The 23,388-nt window shown below is 55.0% G+C and overlaps 2 protein-coding genes across 2 annotated transcripts in view; one reads left to right on the forward strand and one right to left on the reverse strand.

Moving 5' to 3' along the window:
* LOC310921264 (olfactory receptor 14A16-like) overlaps positions 1-23,388 on the reverse strand; it is a gene marked incomplete at both ends in the record, with an annotated part of 496,219 nt that overhangs the window by 441,263 nt on the left and 31,568 nt on the right. The window lies entirely within an intron of this gene.
* Positions 7,895-23,388, forward strand: part of LOC310921259 (uncharacterized protein) — a 90,258-nt gene continuing 74,764 nt past the window's right edge. The window contains exon 1 of the mRNA XM_083881378.1: positions 7,895-7,915. The gene's annotated coding sequence lies outside the window, so the exon portion shown is untranslated. The remainder of the gene's footprint in view (positions 7,916-23,388) is intronic.

The raw sequence follows: 23,388 nt of genomic DNA on the forward strand, positions 1-23,388 counted from the left end.
GGGCGGGGCTCCGACAGCGCCACTTCCAGGGACTGCAGGGAGTGGGGAACTGGGGGGACACGGAGATTTGGGGGACCTGGAGGGCTGAAAGTGGGAGTTTGGGCATCCAGGGGGGTCAAGAGGCCAAGGAAAGGGGGGACTGGAAGAGCTGGGACAGCTGAAGGAGGTTCAGGGGCTCAGAGTCAAGGAAAGGGGGTGCAGGGACTGGGAGAGGTGGGATGGGGTGTCCAGGGAATCCTGTGCCCAGCAAAGGGGGTGCCAGGGCTCCTCACTGTGAGGAAAGGAGGGGCTGGGAAATGCAGGAATGGGGGCCCAGGGGTCCCAGGGAGAAGGAAAAGGGAGGTCTGGGGGCTGGGAGAGGCGGGGTGGCCGGGAAAAGGTTGTGTTGGTGCCGGATCAGGGGGTGCAGGGGGGTCTCAGGGCAGGGCAAAGGGGTAAAAGGGCACCTGGGTTCTCAGGAATGGGGGTGCAGGGGGGTCTCAGGGTCAGGGAAATGGGGAGCAGGGACTTGGAGAGGTAGAAGGGAGTTCCAGGGAGTCCTTGAGTCCAAGAAAGGAAAGTTTAGGGTTTCCCAAAAAGGGGGGACCAGGGTGGGGACACTCAGAGTGTTTGGGAAGGGGAAGTTCAGGGGGGTCTCTGGTTTTGAAGAAAGGTGGGGCTGGGGGCTGGGAAAGGCAGGAATGGGGGTCCAAGGCATTCCACACCATCCCAAAGTCAAGCACAGGGGAAGTCTGGAGGCTGGGAGCCATGGGATGGCCGGGAAAAGGGGAGCAGGGGGTGCTGGTGTTCAGAAATGGGGGATTCAGGGGGTCCCTGTGCAGGATAAGGGGAGCAGGGGGTGCTGGTGTTCAGAAATGGGGGATTCAGTGGGTCCCTGTGCAGGATAAGGGGAGCAGGGGGGTCCCGGGGCCGGGAATGGCGGGTCAGGGTCTCGGGGCCGGGGGTCCCACTCCCCCTGGCCCTCCCAGGAGCGCCCCCAGCCCCAGCCCTGGAGCCATCCCGCTGCTCCTGCTCACTCCCAGCAGGATCCCAGTAGGATCCCAGTACAGCCCAGTCACTCCCACTCCTGGCATTCCCCCCGAGCCCCCGGGGGTCCGGGGGATTCCTGGTGGCCACGGCGCTGCCCAGGTCACCAAGAGGCGCCGGGAACAGGAGGAGATCCAGGCTGAGGAAGTGACAAATGCCCTGGGGCACTCCTGCCTGGAATGGCTCCGGAAATGTGTCAGATATGGGCGGGAGGCACTGAAGCATAAAGGGGGGTAGGGCAGAATTCCCGTGGGAATGTGGGATTGGGAAATGGGGGATTTGGGAGGGCAGAATTTGGGAACATGGGAATTCCCGTGGGGCCGCCATGGATGGACCCCACTGCTGTCCCATTGCCATGGGAATTCTGTAGCTGGATCTCACTACCATCCCATTCCCATGGAATTCCATGGGCAGATCCCATCCCCATCCCACTGCCAGGGAAGCTCCAGTCCAGATCCCCCCCAAACCCATCCTGGGGGTCGCCCTGTTCTTTGCCCTCCCCACCCCCCACAAGACTCCTGGGGGTCCCCCCATGACCCCCCCGGCCCCCCCAAACTCCTCCTGGGTCCCCCCTCATCCCCCCACGGGGATTCCTGGGAGTCCCCCCGTGTCCCCTCCCCCAGGACTTTGGGGGTCCCCCCGACCTGTCCGTGCCCCTCCCCCGTTTCTGCCCCCCTGTGATGGTGGGGGCTGGGGGCCGAGTGCTGGTGCCCCCCTGCCTGCAGCAGATCCAGCGCTGGGGGCACTGCAGGGGCTCCCTGGCCATTTGGGCTCCCCTGGGATTTGGGGTGACCCCCCGGGCCCCAGGATCTCCCTGAACACGCTGACGCTGCCCGGGCACAGTGAGAAGGTTCAGACCCGGCTCGGGGTCCCAGCTCTGTCACCGGCCCCGCCCAGGGACCCCCAAACCCTCCCGGGACCCCCAAACCCTCCCGGGACCCCCAAATCCCACCCTGGGACCCCCAGCCCCCCCGGGGCTCCGCTGCCGGAATCACCGGGAGTGGTGTTGCCCTTTGAAGGGGAGTTTTCCTGGGAACCCAAAACAGGCGCCTCTTAAAGCGGCCATGGCAGAGAGAATCCCAAAAATCCACCCCGGGGGAGAGGGGGGGCAAAACATCCCCCAGAGGGGCTTGGAATGGGGGTCCCCTATAAAATGTCACCTGACGGGGGTGATGAGGTGCTCCCAGCACAGCCCAGTCACTGCCAGTCCTGGCATCCCCCTGGGCCCTCTCTGCCTTCCGACCTTTCCCGGCTCCATCCCCGCTCGTCCCGCGGGCTGCGAGGGGTTCGGGAACGGGGCAGGAGGAGGAGGGAGGGAGGAAGAGGCGGAGCGGCCGCGGGAAGCGGGACGAAGAAGAGCAGAGGAGGGAGCGGGCGGCTCCAGCGCTCCCTGAAGCCGCAGCAGCCCCGGGACCATCGGCCCCATCCCGCAGGTGCCCGGGGAGGGGGAGCTCGCCCCAAATATCCCGGGTTTGGGCTCCCTGGGCTTGGGGTTTTTGGGGGGATGTTTGGAGCTGGCAGGGCTCCAAAGGCGAGGCGCAGATGGCCCTCCCTCGGGGGGACATGGGGGGGTCCCCGGGAGGTGGTTTTGGGGGGTCCCGGTGTGGGCAGAGCCCCGGCGGGGCCGGGGGGACCCCGGGTTTGGGGAGCCCGGGAGAGGGCCGGGCTTTGGGGAGCCCCTGAGTGGGAGCCCAGAGACAGGAGAGCCCCAGGAGCCCAAAGCGGGGAGCCCGAGAGGGGGGGAGCCCTGGGATTGCCGGGACCCCGTTGGGGGGCGCTGGGGCTGGAGGGGCGGGATGGCCGGGAAAGGGGTTCGGGGGTCCCGGGGCCAGCAGTGGCGGCTCCCAGGATCAGCCCTGGGCCCCCCATGGCCATAACAAGGGCTGGGAGCTGGACAAATAGCATTAGCAGCAAATTAAAAAAGATAGATCCCTTAGGCTTAGCCTGAGAATGGTGCTTTTCAGAATGGATGGAGTAAGTTAAAAAAAAAAAAAAAATCCTTAATTGTGTCAGAATTAAAAATGACATTACTAGAGCTTTGTTTTCATATTTCTCCCTCCTTTGGTACGTTTGAGAGAAAAAGAATCCAATAAATCTTTAATCGCATTAACTGATCTTTAATACAGAATGTCCTACAGAGAAGAAGAGATTTCTGTTCCCACAGGTATTTCTTGGAAAAGAAAGGAATGATTTTGAGGAATGAGGTTAACATATAGTAGAAGTAAATGCTGTATAGCAGTACTTGTGTCAGTCTAAAGTGTTTTGGTTTGGGTTTTTGGTGGTTTTTGTTTGTTTTTTGGGGATTTTTGGTTCCCTGTGGTTGTTTGGTTTGTTGGGGTTTTTTTTTTATGGTTGTTGTTTTTTGGAGGGTTTTTTGTTTGGTTTTGGTTTGTGGTGGATTTTTTTTTGTTTTGTTTTTTGTTTTGTTTTTTGGGGTGTTTTTGGGGGGAAGGAGGTTTTGTAGTCTTCTTTTAGTCATTGCCCGGCACTCCCAGTTCCCTCAGCATGGTTCAGTTGCCCCCAGTTTTATCCCAGTCCCTGCCAGTACCTCCCAGTTGTCACCAGTATGCATCCTGTCATTCCCAGTTGCTCCCAGTCTATTCCCAGTTGATTCTCAGGATGGGTCTGGTAGCTCCCAGTAACCCCAGTCAGGGTCCCATCACAGAATCACAGAATGTGTAGGTTGGAAGAGACCTTCAAGATCATCGAGTCCAACCCAGCCCTGACACCTCAACTGGATCATGGCATCGAGTGCCACATCCAGTCTCTTCTTAAACACATCCAGGGATGGTGACTCCACCACCTCCCCAGGCAGACTATTCCAGTATTTAATCACTCTTTCTGTGAAAAACTTCTTCCTACTATCCAACCTATATTTCCCTTGTCACAGCTGAAGACTGTGTCCTGTCCTTCTGTCAGTTGCTGCCTGGACAAAGAGACCAACCCCCAGCTGTCTACAACCCCCCTTCAGGAAGTTGTAGAGAGTGATAAGGTCACCTCTGAGTCTCCTTTTCTCCAGGCTAAACACCCCCAGCTCCCTCAGTCGTTCTTCCTCTGGCTTGTTTTCCAAGCTCCTCACCAGCCTCGTTGCCTCCTCTGGACACGTTCAAGCGTCTCAAGGTCCTTCCTAAACTGAGGGGCCAGAACTGGACACAGCACTCAAGGTGTGGCCTCACCAGTGCTGAGTCCAGGGGAAGAATGAGCTCCCTGCTCCTGCTGGCCACACCATTCCTGATCCAGGCCAGGTGCCACTGACCCTCTTGGCCACCTGGGCACACTGCAGGCTCATGTTCAGCCTCTGCTGACCAGAACCCCCAGGTCCCTTTCTGCCTGGGCACTGTCCAGCCACACCATCCCCAGCCTAGAGCACTGCAGGGGTTATTGTGGCCAAAGTGCAGGACTTGGCACTTGGACTCATTAAACTCCATCTTGTTGCACTCTGCCCACCCATCCAACCATTCCAGGTCTCTCTGCAGAGCCCTCCCACCTGCCAACAGTTCAACAAATGTTCCCAGCATAGTGTCATCTACAAATTTACTAATGAAAGACTCAATACCCTCATCCATGTCTTCAATACAAATACTGAACAGAGCTGGCCCCAGCACAGACCCCTGAGGAACACCCCTGGTGACTGTCCCCAGCTGGATGCAGCACCATTCCCCACCACTCTCTGGGCCTGGCCATGCAGCCAGTTCCTAACCCAGCAAAGAGTGCTCCTGTCCAAGCCCCGGGCTGCCAGCTTATCCAGGAGTGTGCTGTGGGAGACAGTGCCAAAGGCCTTGCTGAAGTCCAAACAGACATCCACAGCCCTTCCTGCATCCACCAGGCAGGTCACCTAGTCATCAAAGGAGACCAGGCTGGTCAAACACGACCCACCCCTCCTAAACCCGTGCTGGCTGGCTCTGACACCCTGGCCATCCTGTAGGTGCTGAGTGATGACACTCAATATAAACTGCTCCATTACCTTTACCAGGTACTGAGGTCAGGCTGACTGGGCTATAATTACTGGGATCCTCCTTCCCACCCTTCTTGTGAATGGGTGTCACATTGGCAGCTTCCAGTCACCTGGAAGCTCAGCAGTGAGCCAGGACTGTTGGTAAATGATGGAGAGTGGCTTCACAAGCTCATCTGCCAGCTCCCTCATCACCCTGGGGTGGATCCCATCTGGCCCAGAGATTGATGAACATTCAAGTGGCTCAGCAGTTCTCTGACTGCCTCCTCCTGGATAACAGGGGCACCATTCTGTTCCCTGACACCACCTACCAGCCCAGGAGGGCAGTTGTCCTGAGGACAAGCCATCTTCCCACTGAAGACTGATGCAAAGAAGGCCTTAAGCACTTCTGCCTTCTCCTCATCTGCAGTTATCAAGTTCCTTCCCCTATCCAATAGAGAGCAAAGGTTTGCCTTACCTTTCCTTTTACCATTAATGTATTTATAGAAACATTTTGTATTGTCCTTTACAGAAGTCGCCATTTTGAGTTCAGACTGACCTTTGGCCTCCCTAATATTTTCCTACATGCTCTTTTAATCCCCTTAAATAGTTCTTGAGGCACCTGACCCTCCTTCCAAAGATGATACATCCTCTTTTTTTTCCTGAGGTCATCCAAAACCTCCTTGACCCATCCAGGCTGGGCATTTGCCTCGTTGAATCATCTTTTGGCACACAGGGACAGTCTGTTCCTGTGCCTTCAGAATCTCTGTTTTGAAGAACACCCAGCTTTCCTGAACTCCTTTGTTCTTAAGGGCTGCTTCCCAAGAAACTCTCTGAATTATTCTCCTAAATAGGCCAAAGTCTGCCATCTGGAAGTCCAGTGAAAGAGTCTTATTGATGTACATTCTGATTTCACCAAATATCAAGAACTCTATAATTTCATGATCACTCTGCCCCAGTCGTCCTCCAACCACCACATCTCCCACCAGCCCATCTCTATTTGTGAACAGATCCAACATAGTCTCTCCCCTGGTGGCCTCACCTACCAACTGTGACAAAATGTTATCATCCATGCACTCTAAAAATTTCCTGAACTGCCTCATTTCTGCTGTATTAAGTTCCCAGCAGATGTCTGGCAGGTTGAAGTCACCTACAAGAACAAGGGCTGGTGATCCTGAAACATTCTCCAGCTGCTGATAGAATAAGTTGTCCAGCTCTTCCTCCTGGTTGGGTGGATGATAACAGACTCCCAGTAGGATGTCAGCCTTGTTGGCTCTCCCCTTAATTCTCACCCATAGCTATTCAACTGAATCTTCATTTGTTTCAATACCTATTGCATGAAAAGCCTTCTTAATATAAAGGGCCACCCCTCCACCTCTTCTCCCTTTCCTGTCTCTTCTGAAGAGCCTGTAGCCATGGAGTGCAGTGCTCCAGCTGTGTGAGTCATCCCACCACGTTTCTGTGATGGTGACTACATCACAGCTTTGCTGTTGCCCCATGACCTCCAGCTCCTCCTGTTTGTTACCCATGCTACGTGCATTGGTGTACATGCCCTTCAGCTGGGCTACTGATTTCAGCCCTAACTCAGGCTTAGCACCCCTGGGTCTGCTTCCAGGCAGCCCAGCTGCATCCCCTTCCCCCTTCAAACCTAGTTTAAAGCCCTCTCAATGAGGTCAGCCAGTTCCTGAGCTAAGAACCTTCTACCCTTAACAGAGAAGGAACCACGAGGTTGAGCACTCCCTGAATTCACAGCCCCCCACCCGTGGGATCATCACCCCCCATCCCGCAGGTGACCAGGGAGGGGGAGCTGGGCCCAGATATCCTGGGGGGTCCCTGGGTTGGTTTTTTTGGGGGGGATGTTTGGAGAATGGAGAACTCCAAAGGTGAGTGGAAAATGCCCCTTGGGGGGCCATTGGGGGGTCCCAGTGGCAGCTGCTGGCAGAGGCAGCCTGGAGGAGCAGAGCCCTGTGTCCCCCAGGAGCCCAAAGTGGGGAGCCCAGAGAGGGGGGAGCGCCGCGATTGGCGGGACTTTCAACAGCCTGGAGAGGGGCAGTGGGGACTCCTTGGACCCCCTGCACCCCAAAGCAGAGAATAAGGGGAGAAGGGATCCTGAGACCCAGTTGCATCATGTAACAACATTGATCATTGTGTCCAGGGAGGTTACAGCTGCCGGCAGGGAAACAGACGAGACAAGTCTCTTTTATTAAAGCACGAGAGTCCATTTTATTTCCCCACCCCGAGGTGGGGTGGGAGAAGAAGGCGAAGAGAGAGAGGGTGAGAGGGGGAACCCCACTCCTGTCTCCCCTCAAGTAGAGGGTCTGGGGACAGGCAAAGGGCAGGTAAGGGCATTGACCTGAAGCCAGTGGAGACACACTGAGGGGGAAGGAACCACAAGGCCAAGGTCATTGAGGGGGGCAGAAACCGACCAAACCATTGTGTACAGAGCACACTGGAACTATCCCCTCAGGCAGGAAGGGTAGCTGGGGTTTGTCTTGCCAAGGCCAGACCCTGGATATTACATTGAGTGGCTGAAGGGACTCCATAGGACCCTAACACCCCCAGCATCCCAAAGTGGGGAAGTGGAAAAGGGGGGATCTTCTCATATTCCTGGGACTCCCAGCAGCCTGCGGAGGGTGGGGACCGAGTAGACGGGGGACCCCCAATACAAGCGTGACCCCCAGCAGCTGGGACAGGGAGGAACCCCTGAACACCAAAGGGGAGAGAGCAGAGACAGGGGAACTCCTGGGAGGCATTTTCAGGGCTGAATGTTGATGTTTGAGAGGTTTTTATAGACCCCAGATGGGCAGTTACCTGTAGAGATGGACTTGGGCAAAACCTTAAACTCAACTTGCTGATCCCTTGTTTTCACCCCAAATCAGGACCTCCCATTCCAAAAAACTGGCCAAGTGGAGGAGGAGGCTGCAAGGAAGAGGAAAATGTCCCAGGACAGCCAGGCAGGTGAGGAGGAAGTCAGTGCCCCTCTCCTCCTCTCTCCAGCTCCATCTCCCAGCCCAGCACGGCCCCTGGCTGCAGGACAACCCCTCTGCCAACACTGTCTTGCTGGGGATGGACTGGAGGGATCTTGTTCCCCTTCCCTCTGGCACGGAGGCAAATCCCATCCTCTCCTTGTCCATCCTCCCCCAGACAAGGAGCTGAAGATGGAGACCATGGAGGACAAATCCCCACAGCAGAACCTCACGGAAGAGGCCGTTTTGAACAGCTCCACTGTGCAAGAATCCAAAAGGGAAGAAAACCCCCGAAGATCCCTCAGGAGAAGAGGCTCCAAACCCATCCCAAGGGGCTCTGAGTGGGAAAGACCCACCCTAAGCCGGGAAGGTGGACAGAGCTTCAGCCAGGGCTCTGAGCTGGTCCATGAGGAGCTTCATGATGGGGAGAAGCCCCACAAGTGCTTGGAGTGTGGGAAGAGCTTCAGCAGGAGAGACCACCTGATCAGACACCAGAGGATCCACACTGGGGAGAGGCCCTATGAGTGTCCCCAGTGTGGGAAGAGGTTTCAGACCAGATCCCATCTCCTCAGGCATCAGCAGATTCACACTGATGAGAGGCCCTTCCACTGCCCCGACTGCAGGAAGGGCTTCAAGCGAAACTCCCACCTTGTCACCCACCGGCGCATCCACACTGGGGAGAGGCCCCACAAGTGTGGGGAATGTGGGATGAGCTTCAGTGACAGATCCAGCCTGATCCGCCACCAGAGGATCCACACCAGGGAACGGCCCTACCAGTGTGAGCAGTGTGGGAAGAGCTTCAGCCACCGCTCCAGCCTGATCTGCCACCAGAACACCCACACTGAGGAAAGGCCATACAAGTGTGGGGAATGTGGGAAGGGCTTCAACCAGAGGTCCCAGCTGATCATCCACCAAATGAGCCACAGTGGGGAGAGGCCCTATGAGTGTTCTGAGTGTGGGAAGAGGTTTAAGACCAGCTCAGATCTCCTCCAGCACCAGCAAATTCACACTGATGAGAGGCCCTTCTGCTGCCCCGACTGCAGGAAGGGCTTCAAGCACATCTCCGACCTCATCAGGCACCGGCGCATCCACACTGGGGAGAGGCCCCACGAGTGTCCCCAGTGTGGGAAGAGCTTCACCAGGAGCTCTCACTTGACCCAACACCAACAGAGTCACCGGTAAGGGAATGGCCATGTGAATGCCCCAATTGTGGGAAGAACTTCATGGTCTGCTCCTCCTCCATCCCCCACTGGAGGACCCACGTAGGTCAGAGCCCTGGTGACCAACATTCATTGTAATCTCCTTTGGGAAGACACGGGGCTGGTGATCTTTGTCTTTGGTTGTCCCTAATATTCCTTTGATTCATCTCCAGGCCTCTAAAATATACAAATTTTGATAAAAATCAATAAACTCATCAAGGGTATCTATAGCCTCACTTTTTTCCAGTGTTTCAAGCAAATCTGGGATTCAGAGAAATACTTTGGATAATTTGGGGGTGTGGGGGGTATTTGGTGTAATTTTCTCCATGTCTTGGTGCTCAAAGGGACAAGGGGGTTTGATCTGTTACCTCATACCACTCAATGTCACATAAAACTACTCAATCCCACCCCAAAATTACTTGATTCCACAGCCTCTCAGGGTGGGATGGGGTTGGAAGAGGATTGGGCAAAGTGGGATGCAAATAAAGAGGGATGAGTGGGCATGGGGTGAGGCAGGATGGGTGGGAGGGGCTTTGGGAGGTGGGAAATGGGGGAAATATTGCTTGGGAAGGGGGTCTTGATGTCCAGCAGGGGTGGGATGGGATAGGGATAGGACTGGGGAGGTAGGGTGGGGTCTGAAATGAGACAGCCAAAGGCTGGGGATGATGAAAAGAGGGGGAACCTGTTATTGATTGACTGATTCACATTGATTCACATTCATATTGATTCACATTCCTGCAGAGATTTTGCAGTATCCCATGTTTCTGAGGCAGTTTTGGGGCACTCCCCAGCTCTTGGGGGTGTCCTGAGAGAAGCTCCCTGCAGCCCCATTGCCAGGGGTGGCTGCCTTGGGCACCAGCTCAGAGCTGCAGCCACAGTCCGTTGCCTCGGTGCTGGAGAGCAGAGAAATGATGAATGGCCCCAGACATCTCCAGGGTGTGTTTGGGGGTCAGGGCAAGTTCTGCGTAGGTGGGGCGGTCACTGCCCCAGCCCCAGCCACTGCAGCCTCTGCTCCAGCCCCAAAGGGGCTGCCAAGCCCCTGGCACCCCAAAAACCCCACCTGTGAGAGGGACCAGAGAAGGTGAGGCTGTGACACGAGTGTGACACTGACACGTCCCACAGCCCCAGAGCTCCCAACAGCTGAGATGGTGCTGGATCCAAGGGGGACTGTGGATCTCTCTCTCTTGCTCTCTCTTCCTGACTACTTCTTCTCAGAATCTGGAGAACTTGGACAGGTTAGAGTTTGCTCAGTCAGTGCTTTGTGAAATGATTTACTGAAATTCCATGTTGTTTTAAGATTTCCCATGTAGCTCATTCTCTGAAATTTGCAACTAAAAGTTTGTTCTCCATCCTAGTGAGAAGTTTGTTGTTTTCTCCCATGTGCCCCCTGAGGGGATCGAGGTTACCTCAAGTCCCTTTCCAACAGTGGCCGAGCCAGCTTGGGGCACAGCAGCAGGAACTGCAGTGCTGAGCAAGGCCTGGCTTGGCTGGAGGGAGCAGAAAGGCCAAGCCCTGAGCCCAGGCCTGGCACAGCAGGGCCTGTCCCTCCCGGGTGCCTCGGGGCTCTTTGTGGGGCTGTGGGATGGCAGGGGCAGCAAGGACAAATGTCATCAAACTGCAAGCCCTGCCAGCCTCCTCAGGGAGGGGCCAGGGAGGAGCAAAGTGCAGGCCCTGAAAGGAAAGTTCCTCCTGTGGGGCCTCCAGAGGCGCTGCCAGAGCCCAGGGGACAAAGGGCTGGATGCCTGTGGCCCTGCCAGCCCTGCCCAGCCCTTGGCCATGTGTCCTGCAGGCTGTGCCCCCTGTGCGTGCTGCTGCTGTGCCCTGGCCGGCTGCACACGCCCATCTCGCTGTCCCCCCCAGCATTTCCCAGCCCAGCATTTCTGTGCCCTCCCTGGGCTCCCTGCACCCAGCGCTGCCGGCTCCTGGCACACAGAGCCAGGCCAGGAGCCCACCCTGCCAAGGGCCTTTGGAGCAGCCTGGTGCCTGCCATGGCTCCTGACCTCAGCAGCTGCTCCTGGGACGCTTCCATGGAACCCGAGCACAGCAATGCTGCTGGGCATTGGCCCTGCTCAGGCTCACACACTGTCAGGGCACATTCCCTGCCTGTAGGATTCGTGCCTGACCCAAGCCCTGCACTTACGGCTCCAGCACTGCTTTCCAACAAGAACAGGGGAAGGCAAACTGTGTGTAGCTCATGGTATTTTACAGTGTCTAAAACTGGCTAAATCATTGGTCTTAGAGGTGAGATCCATTTGGAATGAAAGGGATGGAGAAGTAGTGCAAGATAGAAAATGGGAGCATAAAAATCAAAAGCAGAAAACATCTTGGATTGCTTTTTCCATTTTCATTTCACTTCTGGAAAGCTGTTTCAATTTTTCAGGAATTTTCTCCACAGTCTCACCTGCTCTTTTCAAGAACCTTTCCTGGAGAATGAGGTCAAACTTTTTTCACAAGATGTGCCACCAACTGCAGCTTCTCTTGGCTTTCCAGACCATAAGTGCAGCACAACTCCTGCAGCAAAGCACGTCAAATGTTTGGAGAACCTTAGAACTTGTCCTTTTTTTTCCTGTTGGGCTGAGGAGTTGTGCCATTGGTGAGGTTTTCATTGTTACTGTTCTACCCTAAGAAAACATGACAGGGTATCTGGAGTTGTTAGAGAATACAAGCCTGGCTGAATGCAGAGAAAAAAATCTCCAGAGGCTGCAACCAGGAGTGGAGAGTTGTGTGATAATCATTCCAACATGCCCATGGACATCTTGAAAGTGATCTAGAACATGAAAATGGACTGACAGAGTTTTTTTTTTGTGTTCAGTTTAGATTATTCTACATCTCATGCATTGATCTAAATCAAGAGCACAATCAGTTCATGATAAGCACCAGAACAAGCTGAACCTGTCTGAATAGATGACTGAAAGGATCTGAAAAGGAAAAATACAATAGAGAATGACACAGTGAACTTTGTCTGGAAGAAGGGTCATTTTTTCTAATAATTTCTAATCCATTCCCTCTGTGTTTGTCCTTCGGAAAAAGGCCATTTTCATCCCAGATGCCTCATGAAATGAGAAGCCTGAGCTTGTGGAAGTGCCTGAAAGATGCCCTGTTCCTCTGCAGGGACACTCAGGCTGCAACAGGAGCCTGAGCCCTGTCTTGGGAAGGCTCCTGGGAGCTGGAATTGGTGCTCTGCTGGGAGAGGAGGAGCAGGGGGAGAAGGATGGGCGCTGCTGTGTGGCAGGAGCAGGAGGTTTGGGCCACAGGACATTCCGCCTGCGCCGCTGCCCCGCAATGGGCGGCCGTGCCCGGGGCTCTGGGCCTGGCCCCGCCTGCGCTGAGCTCCCGACACTGCGGGAGCTGCCCGGGCTGGGCTCAGGTTCCCGCTGGCCCTGGGCAGCAGGCTGGGCTCCAGCTGGGATCAGCAGCAGCTGCAAATACCTCTGCCCATCTCCACTTGCTGCTGCTGCTGCTCGGAGGAAGCAATGCAGCCAGTCGAGGAGTTCTGGTTTCTCTTTCTCCTGGTGGATTTTTTTCATTTTATTTGACACCGAAGAGGCAATTTCTGTGATGGCCTCTGCCAGTTGATTCTATTTCAGCAGCAGCAGCAACAGGGCTGTGTTTAGGTGCTGCAAATGTGGCTTGTTTGGCTTTAATTCTCCTCAAATTTGTGCTCAATGACTTGTGAACATTTGGAGATCTGCTACTCATGATGCCAGAGTTTCCTATCATAAAACCACCTCTGGGTGTCACTGATCAAAAACGGCAATTGCAGTTTTACTGATAAAATTCAAGTGGCCACCAGAAGAGGGGCAAGAGCAGCCATGATCTACAATTGCCAAGGCAAAGGCAGCACCTCCTGCTGTCACCTCAGGGGGAGTAAAACAGTGCTGAAAAGAGCGCTGGAAGCCGATCCTTTCTTTCTCTGCAGGCTGGGTCAGGGCAGCACAGGCGGGCCCTGAGCAATGAGGGCTGTTGGTGGGTGACTGTTGCTCTAGTGCCGAATTGAGGTGGACAAAGGCCTTGGAAGGCGAGGCAGGAGCAGGTGGGAAGGGGCCGGCGCTGCTGCTGCTCCTGCCCGGGAGCCCCGGCTGGGCCGGGCTGGCGCCCGCTGCGCTGCGGCTCCTGCTGCTGCCAGAGCCGGGCGGGACTCGGGGACAGGGAATGGACACGGGGGGACACCAAAGGCCTGCGGGGCTGCGGGGATGTTGGCGCTGGGGCCAGCGCCAGCACAGAGCTTCAGCCGCAATGAACCCAGAGGGAAAGGCTGGGGAAAGGCTCCATTGCAGCCTTTCTTTCCTCAGGGCTGGGAAGGGACCAAAATGAAAGGAGAACAAGCAGGGCCCGACCCCTCCTCCTTTGGGAGGAGCCCCATGCCTGGGGCTGTGAGGGGCCATGAGGGGCCGTGAGGTGCTGTGAGGGGCCATGAAAAGACTTGAAGGGCTGTGAGAAACCATGAGGGAGTGTAGAGCCTGTGAGGGAAAATGAGGAGCCATGAAGGGCTGTGAGACACCATGAGGAGCTTTGAGGGGATGTGAGAGGTTGTGAAGGGCTGTAAGGGGCCGTGCAGGGCCATGAAGGGCTGTGAGAGACCAAGAGGGGCTGTGAGGGCTGTGAGATGCCATGAAGAGCTTTGAGTGGAAATGAAGAGCCATGAAGGGCTGTGAGGGGCCGTGAGGGGCCAGGAGAGGTTCTGTGGGGCCATGAAGGGCTGTGAGGGGCCATGAGGAGCCTCAGCCCTGGCAGGAGGGGGGTCCCACCATGTCCCCAGGGCAGGGCAGCCCTGAGGGGCCGCCAGTGCAGACGTGGCAGCAGAGCGGGCTTGGGGCACCTCCGGGAGGGGATCAGACCCTTCCCCAGCTCCAAACCACACCAAACCCACCATTACAGGATTTTCCATCTTTAGAATCCACTGGCTACTCAGAGTTGAAAGTACAGTTGAATCTTGGTGGGAAAAGCAAGGGAATTTTCCTAGTGAGTGACATCCAGCCATTGTTAATAATGTCTAAGATTTAAAAGTCTTACCAATGAAAAATAATACTAATGAATAATAAGAACAAGGACAAGAAATAAACTCCCAAATCCCAACACCCACCACCACACGAAAATGACAAACCTCATTTTTCTTTACCATCACAAGGTTCATGAAAACAAATCTTATTAACTTTCTCCACCTCACATTTTCCCCACCAGATAAATGAGGCCATTTGCAGTGTTTAATACAAGTCACAATTGAGACCTGGAGGGAAGAATGGGGAGACACTACCAATTTCCATGTCAAACCCAGCAGGCCAACTCCAAAGTGGAGAGAATAAAATGGAATGGGGACAGGGGCTGGTCAGATGTTCCTCTAAAGGATCCCAAAATCACCTCCAAGTGAACAGGAGGGGAAAATAAATCCCTATAAACCACCGTGTGTGTTCAGGGACTCAGCTGTGAGGAGCTGGACATGGACAGAGGCATCTGGAACAGTTCTGTCCTCAGGCTGAGCTCTCCACCCCTGCCCTGAAGTCAATCAAGTGCTTTCCCAGAGGGTTCCATGGTTGCCAACCACCCCTCCAGATGTGCCTCACAGGGGCATAGAACCTCTTTTTCAAGATCAGGAGAGCAGAAATAAATGACAAGAGATGCCCAATTAAACTGTGTTTAAAAACCTAGAAAATAGAAATCAGTTGAACTCTGAAGCCCTGAGCTAACAGGTGAATGTGTGGCATTTTGAGGGGCTTCCAATGTTTTATATTTTTCCTGTTGAACTTGACTTTAACTTTGCCTCCGCTTGCTCCAAAGGAGCCTCATTGCACCAGCCAGGAAGGCAAAGCTCATTCCTGGCCCTGGCTGGTGCTGTCCCTGCAGCATTTCCATCCCTCCCGGGGCCTCTTCCCTCAGGGTCCCCAGCAGCAGCTGCTGGAGCAGCACATGAAAGCTGCAGATGGAAGTGCTGCCCAGCCCAGGCTGAAGCTACAAAAGGATCCTGCTGACAGGAACCCCAAGATTCTCTCCCAGGGGCCCTGCAGACACTTCCCCATCTGTTCTGTCTGCTCCATGCAGACATTGCAGGGGACATCCTGTCTCTCCTTTGGGGTAAGGCCAGGACCTCAAATTCACACTCCAAATGCTGGATTCTGGCCCATTTCTGCATCTGCTGAGATGGGCTCCAGCATTATCCAGAAAAACTCGCTGTACTTCATCCTCCAGCTTGAACACCCAGCCCTTGGAAAGGGTTTTTATAAGGAGCACAAGTCATAATCCAAATAAGATTAATTTTAACCTGTTACCCTTCATTCTCTGTAGTAGATTTGTCTATTCTATGCCATGAAATACATCTTCAATTTGACTGCAAAAAATGGGTCTGAAGCCTGCAGTATCAGAACAAAACAAAGCCAGCCAGAATTTCTTAGGAAAACTGGAAGTCATTAAAAAAGTAAATATGTTTTTCTGTTCAAAACATTTTTCAAGTTAACATAACATATACACGATAAAGCAAATTCAAACTATGTGAGTGTTTTAAAAATGGGCAAGCAATGGTTATTTTTTGAGGAAGGGTTAATTCTGCTACAAATAAACTAGGTAAAGTTGAAGATAAATTGAACTTGGCATTTAAAACCTGTCCATGGTGCCTACACAGGGTGTTTTCCAACTCCCAGTGGCCTGCAAGGAGCAGTTGGAGAACAAGAGCTGGCCCAGAGGAGACAGGACATGTGGGTGCAGAGGAGATGCAGCACTTGAGAACAGCTTTCTGTTGGCTAGTTAGCATTTTTCGAATAAAAACTATTGAATCTCAACTCGCTTGCAAGTTTCCCTTCTTTCCGGGTGTGATTCAGGTGCCTGGAGCGATGTGATGGGCAGCAGGCCCAGCGTGGCCGAGAGCTGAGCCCCAGCAGAGCCCTGGCAGAGCCCAGAGCAGCCTCAGCAGCCCCAGAGCCCGGCTGGAAGGAGGCACTTGGAGCAGGGAGTGGCAGCAGCTCCAGCCGTTCCCTGCAGTCCTGTCCCTGGGCCCCAGAGGGAAGAGGTTCCCACAGCCCCCAGCCAGGGACCCGCTCCCAAGGCTGTTGCCAGGGCAGCCAGGGCTGGCACCAGCTGTGATGCTCGGTTTCCCCGGGCCGGGCTTTAGGAATGGGATTCCCCAATTTCCTGCTCCCGCTAAAACCGTGCCGCCCCTCGCTGCCCTCCAGCCTCCCACTGAAAGTACAAAAGGCAAAGACCCCAGGCTGGGATAAGAACAATTTACTGGGAACTGCAACAAGATAAGCAACAAATAGGAACCGAAGCAATATAGGTAACAGAAGGGGTATGGCAAACTATATGCAGGGAAAACTACAAGATCTACGGGCTCTTCCTGGCCACATATTTCCTCATTCCTGCAAAAGACACCCTTCTTCTTGGGGGGGAGAGATAGTCCCTTTCCTGCCCCTGGCAATGACATGAGATGGCATCAAATACAATGACAGAGCCATGACAAGACCCTGACACTCTTCAATTCCACCTCACACCATTTCCAGGGGCAGGAAAAGAGACAGGTGTCCTCCCTGCATGGGTCATGGTAAATGTGGGTCACCAGGGCTCTTCCCAATGTGGGTCATCCAATGGGGGATGGAGTTGAAGACTCACATGAAGTTCTTCTCACAGTCGAGGCACTCGCAGGGGTTCCCTCACCGATGTCTCCGTTGGTGTTTGGTCAAGGCAGAGCTCTGGGTGAAGCTCTTCCCACACTGGGGACACTCGTAGGGCCTCTCCCCAGTGTGGATGCGCCGGTGGGTGACGAGGGTGGAGTTTTGCTTGAAGCCCTTCCTGCAGTCGGGGCAGCAGAAGGGCCTCTCCTCTCTGTGAATTTGCTGGTGCTGGAGGAGATGGGAGCTAATCTTGAACCCCTTCCCACACTCAGAACACTCGTAGGGCCTCTCCCCAGTGTGGATCATTTGATGGATGATCAGCTGGCCCCTCTGGTTGAAGCCCTTCCCGCATTCCCCACACATGTATGGCCTTTCCTCAGCGTGGGTGTTCTGGTGGCGGATCAAGGCGGATCTGTGGCTGAAGCTCTTCCCACACTGCACACACTGGTAGGGCCGTTCCCTGGTGTGGACCCTCTGGTGGCGGATCAGGTTGGATCTCTGGGTGAAGCTCATCCCACATTCCCCACACTCGTGGGGCCTCTCCCCAGTGTGGATGCGCCGGTGCCTGATGAGGATGGAGTTTCGCTTGAAGCCCTTCCTGCAGTCGGGGCAGCAGAAAGGTCTCTCCTCTGTGTGAATGCACTGGTGTGAGAGGAGATTGGAGCTGGTCTTAAACCTCTTCCCACACTCGGGACACTCATAGGGCCTTTCCCGAGTGTGCATCCTCTGGTGGATGATCAGGTGAGACCTCCTGCTGAAGCTCTTCCCACACTCCAAGCACTTGTGGGGCTTCTCCCCATCATGAAGCTGCTCAGAGGCCACCAGCTCCAAGCTCTGGCTCGATCTCCAGCTGCCTTCCTGGCACTGGGAGGGTCTTTCCTCCTCAGAGCACCCTTGGATGGGTTTGGAGCCCCTCCTCCTGTGGGATTTCTGGGGCTTTTCCTCCCTTTTGGATTCCTGTGTTGTGGAGCTGCTCGAAACAGCCTCTCCCATAAGGTTCTGCTGTGGGGATTTGTCCTCCCTGGTCTCCATCCTCAGCTCCTTGTCTGGGGGAGGAAGGACAAGGAGAGGACGGAATTTGCCTTCGTGCCAGAGGGAAGGGGAAGGAGATCCCCTCAGTCCATCCCCAGCAGGACAGTGTTGGCAGCAGGGTTGTCCTGCAGCCAGGGGCCGTGCTGGGCTGGGAGATGGAGCTGGAGAGAGGGGGAGAGGGGCACTGACTTCCTCCTCACCTGCCTGGCTGTCCTGGGACATTTTCCTCTTCCTTGCAGCCTCCTCCTCCACTTGGCCAATGTTTTGGAATGGGAGGTCCTGATTTTGGGTGAAAACAAGAGATGAGCATGTTGAGTTTAAGGTTTTGCCCAAGTCCATCTCTAGAGGTCACTGCCCATCTGGACTCCAGAAAAACCTCCCAAACATCAACATTCAGCCTTGAAAATGCCTCCCAGCAGTTCCCTGTCTCTGGTCTCTCCCCTTTGGTGTTTGGGGGTTCCTCCCTGTCCCAGCTCCTGGGGGTCACACTTGAACTGGGGGTCCCCCGTCTACTTGGTCCCTGCCCTCCCCAGGCTGCTGGGAGTCCCAGGAATATGAGAAGTTCCCCCCTTTTCCATCTCCTCACAGGGATGCTGGAGGTTTTTGGGATCCCAAGGTCCCTTCTCCCCTTATTCTCTGCTTTGGGGTCCAGGGGGTCCAAGGAGTCCCTCCTGCCCCTCTCCAGGCTGTTGAGGGTCCCGCCAATCGTGGCGCTCCCCCCTCTCTGGGCTCCCCACTTTGGGCTCCTGGGGGACACAGGGCTCTGCTCCTCCAGGCTGCCTCTGCCAGCAGCTGCCACTGGGACCCCCCAATGGCCCCCCAAGGGGCATTTTCCACTCAGATTTGGAGTTCTCCATCCTCCAAACATCCCCCCAAAAAAACCCAACCCAGGGACCCCCCAGGATATCTGGGCCCAGCTCCCCCTCCCTGGTCACCTGTGGGATGGGGGGTGATGATCCCACGGGTGGGGGGCTGTGGATGCAGGGAGTGCTCAACCTCGGGGTTCCCCTTTTCTGTTAAGGGTAGAAGGTTCTTAGCTCAGGAACTGGCTGACCTCATTGAGAGGGCTTTAAACTAGGTTTGAAGGGGGAAGGGGATGCAGCTGGGCTGCCTGGAAGCAGACCCAGGGGTGCTAAGCCTGAGTTAGGGCTGAAATCAGTAGCCCAGCTGAAGGGCATGTACACCAATGCACGTAGCATGGGTAACAAACAGGAGGAGCTGGAGGTCATGGGGCAACAGCAAAGCTGTGATGTAGTCACCATCACAGAAACGTGGTGGGATGACTCACACAGCTGGAGCACTGCACTCCATGGCTACAGGCTCTTCAGAAGAGACAGGAAAGGGAGAAGAGGTGGAGGGGTGGCCCTTTATATTAAGAAGGCTTTTGAATCCACAGGTATTGAAACTAATGAAGACGGAGTTGAATGCCTATGGGTGAGAATTAAGGGGAAAGCCAACAAGGCTGACATCCTACTGGGAGTCTGTTATCATCCACCCAACCAGGAGGAAGAGCTGGACAACTTATTCTATCAGCAGCTGGAGAATGTTTCAGGGTCATCAGCCCTTGTTCTTGTAGGTGACTTCAACCTGCCAGACATCTGCTGGGAACTTAATACAGCAGAAATGAGGCAGTCCAGGAATTTTAGAGTGCATGGATGATAACTTTTTGTCACAGTTGGTAGGTGAGGCCACCAGGGGAGAGACTATGTTGGATCTGTTGTTCACAAATAGAGATGGGCTGGAGGGAGATGTGGTGGTTGGAGGACGACTGGGGCAGAGTGATCATGAAATTATAGAGTTCTTGATATTTGGTGAAATCAGGAGGTACATCAATAAGACTCTTTCACTGGACTTCCAGAGGGCAGACTTTGACCTATTTAGGAGACTTATTCAGAGAGTTTCTTGGGAAGCAGCCCTTAAGAACAAAGGAGTCCAGGAAAGCTGGGTGTTCTTCAAAACAGAGATTAGGAGGGCACAGGAAACGACTGTCCCTGTGTGCCAAAAGATGAGTCAACGAGGCAAATGCCCAGCCTGGATGGGTCAAGGAGGTTTTGGATGACCTCAGGAATAAAAAGAGGATGTATCATCTTTGGAAGGAGGGTCAGGTGCCTCAGGAAGTATTTAAGGGGATTGCTAGAGTATGTAGGAAAATATTAGGGAGGCCAAAGGTCAGTCTGAACTCAAAATGGCGACTTCTGTAAAGGACAATACAAAATGTTTCTATAAATACATTAATGGTAAAAGGAAAGGTAAGGCAAACCTTTGCTCTCTATTGGATAGGGGAAGGAACTTGATAACTGCAGATGAGGGGAAGTGCTTAATGCCTTCTTTGCCTCAGTCTGCAGTAGAAAGATGGCTTGTCCTCAGGACAACTGTCCTCCTGGGCTGGTAGGTGGTGTCAGGGAGCAGAATGGTGCCCCTGTTATCCAGGAGGAGGCAGTCAGAGAACTGCTGAGCCACTTGGATGTTCATCAATCTCTGGGCCCAGATGGGATCCACCCCAGGGTGAGGAGGAAGCTGGCAGATGAGCTTGTGAAGCCACTCTCCATCATTTACCAACAGTCCTGGCTCACTGCTGAGCTTCCAGGTGACTGGAAGCTGCCAATGTGACACCCATTCACAAGAAGGGTGGGAAGGAGGATCCCAGTAATTATAGCCCAGTCAGCCTGACCTCAGTACCTGGTAAAGGTAATGGAGCAGTTTATATTGAGTGTCATCACTCAGCACCTACAGGATGGCCAGGGTGTCAGAGCCAGCCAGCACGGGTTTAGGAGGGGTGGGTCGTGTTTGACCAGCCTGGTCTCCTTTGATGACTAGGTGACCTGCCTGGTGGATGCAGGAAGGGCTGTGGATGTCTATCTGGACTTCAGCAAGGCCTTTGGCACTGTCTCCCACAGCACACTCCTGGATAAGCTGGCAGCCCGGGGCTTGGACAGGAGCACTCTTTGCTGGGTTAGGAACTGGCTGCATGGCCAGGCCCAGAGAGTGGTGGGGAATGGTGCTGCATCCAGCTGGGGACAGTCACCAGGGGTGTTCCTCAGGGGTCTGTGCTGGGGCCAGCTCTGTTGAGTATTTGTATTGAAGACATGGATGAGCGTATTGAGTCTTTCATTAGTAAATTTGTAGATGACACTAAGCTGGGAACATTTGTTGATCTGTTGGCAGGTGGGAGGGCTCTGCAGAGAGACCTGGAATGGTTGGATGGGTGGGCAGAGTGCAACAAGATGGAGTTTAAGGAGTCCAAGTGCCAAGTCCTGCACTTTGGCCACAATAACCCCTGCAGTGCTCTAGGCTGGGGATGGTGTGGCTGGACAGTGCCCATGCAGAAAGGGACCTGGGGGTTCTGGTCAGCAGCGGCTGAACATGAGCCTGCAGTGTGCCCAGGTGGCCAAGAGGGCCAATGGCCCCTGGCCTGGATCAGGAATGGTGTGGCCAGCAGGAGCAGGGAGGTCATTCTTCCCCTGGACTCAGCACTGGTGAGGCCACACCTTGAGTGCTGTGTCCAGTTCTGGCCCCTCAGTTTAGGAAGGACCTTGAGACGCTTGAACGTGTCCAGAGGAGGCAACGAGGCTGGTGAGGGGCTTGGAAAACAAGCCAGAGGAAGAACGAATGAGGGAGCTGGGGCTGTTTAGCCTGGAAAAAAGGAGACTCAGAGGTGACCTTATCACTCTCTACAACTTCCTGAAGGGGGGTTGTAGACAGCTGGGGGTTGGTCTCTTTGTCCAGGCAGCAACTGACAGAAGGACAGGACACAGTCTTCAGCTGTGACAAGGGAAATATAGGTTAGATAGTAGGAAGAAGTTTTTCACGGAAAGAGTGATTAAATACTGGAATAATCTGCCTGGGGAGGTGGTGGAGTCACCATCCCTGGATGTGTTTAAGAAGAGACTGGATGTGGCACTCGATGCCATGATCCAGTTGAGGTGTCAGGGCTGGGTTGGACTCGATGATCTTGAAGGTCTCTTCCAACCTACACATTCTGTGATTCTGTGATGGGACCCTGACTGGGGTTACTGGGAGCCACCAGAGCCACGCAGGAAACCAGCTGTGCACACACTGGGAGGAACTGGGAAAATCTGGGAATGACAGGATGCATACTGGTGACAACTGGGAGGTACTGGCAGGGACTGGGATAAAACTGGGGGCAACTGAACCATGCTGAGGGAACTGGGAGTGCCTGGCAATGACTACAAGGGCAACTGGGATATACTGGGAGTACCTGAGACCATGCAGGTTGTGACTGGGACCACACTGGGAATGTGCTGGTGGGAACTGGGACCAATTGTGAGTGACTGGGGCCCTGCTGGGAGAGACTGGCATCATACTGGGAGCGATGGGGGTTTGCTAGGGGTAACTGGGAGAACTGGGAACACAGCAGATGAAAGAAGGAGGAACTGGGAGCAACTGGGACCCTGCTGGGGGCAAATTGTACCATACTGGGGAATAATTGGGAATGACGTGGCTCATACTGGGAGTGCCAAGGAAACTGGAACCACGTGGGGGGGTGTGGTTACTAATAAACCTCCTTCCCACAAAAAACCAACAACCCAACCCAAACAAACAAACAAACAAACAAACCCAAAAATCCCCAAAACAAAACAAAACCAAACCCAAAACCAAAACAAAAACCAACCAAACAAAACCACCTCCCGGGGACCCCCCCATGTCCCCCCGAGGGCCATCTGCACCTCGCCTTTGGAGCCCTGCCAGCTCCAAACATCCCCCCAAAAACCCCAAGCCCAGGGAGCCCAAACCCGGGATATTTGGGGCGAGCTCCCCCTCCCCGGGCACCTGTGGGATGGGGCCGATGGTCCCGGGGCTGCTGCGGCTTCAGGGAGCGCTGGAGCCGCCCGCTCCCTCCTCTGCTCTTCTTCGTCCCGCTTCCCGCGGCCGCTCCGCCTCTTCCTCCCTCCCTCCTCCTCCTGCCCCGTTCCCGAACCCCTCGCAGCCCGCGGGACGAGCGGGGATGGAGCCGGGAAAGGTCAGAAGGCAGAGAGGGCCCAGGGGGATGCCAGGACTGGCAGTGACTGGGCTGTGCTGGGAGCACCTCATCACCCCTGTCAGGTGACATTTTATAGGGGACCCCCATTCCAAGCCCCTCTGGGGGATGTTTTGCCCCCCCCCCGCCCGGGGTGGATTTTTGGGATTCTCTCTGCCATGGCCGCTTTAAGAGGCGCCTGTTTTGGGTTTCCAGGAAAACTCCCCTTCAAAGGGCAACACCACTCCCGGTGATTCCGGCAGCGGAGCCCCGGGGGGGGCTGGGGGTCCCAGGGGGTATTTGGGGGTCCCGGGAGGGTTTGGGGGTCCCAGGGGGGATTTGGGGGTCACAGGAGGGATTTGGGGGTCCCGGGGGGGATTTGGGGGTCCCTGGGGAGGCTGGGGGTCCCAGGGGGGATTTGGGAGTCCCAGGGGGGATTTGGGGGTCCTGGGAGGGTTTGGGGGTCCCTGGGCGGGGCCGGTGACAGAGCTGGGACCCCGAGCCGGGTCTGAACCTTCTCACTGTGCCCGGGCAGCGTCAGCGTGTTCAGGGAGATCCTGGGGCCCGGGGGGTCACCCCAAATCCCAGGGGAGCCCAAATGGCCAGGGAGCCCCTGCAGTGTCCCCAGCGCTGGATCTGCTGCAGGCAGGGGGGCACC

This window comes from Zosterops lateralis (assembly GCF_965231275.1).
Source record: "Zosterops lateralis genome assembly, chromosome: 33".
Classification (NCBI taxonomy): Eukaryota; Metazoa; Chordata; class Aves; order Passeriformes; family Zosteropidae; genus Zosterops; species Zosterops lateralis.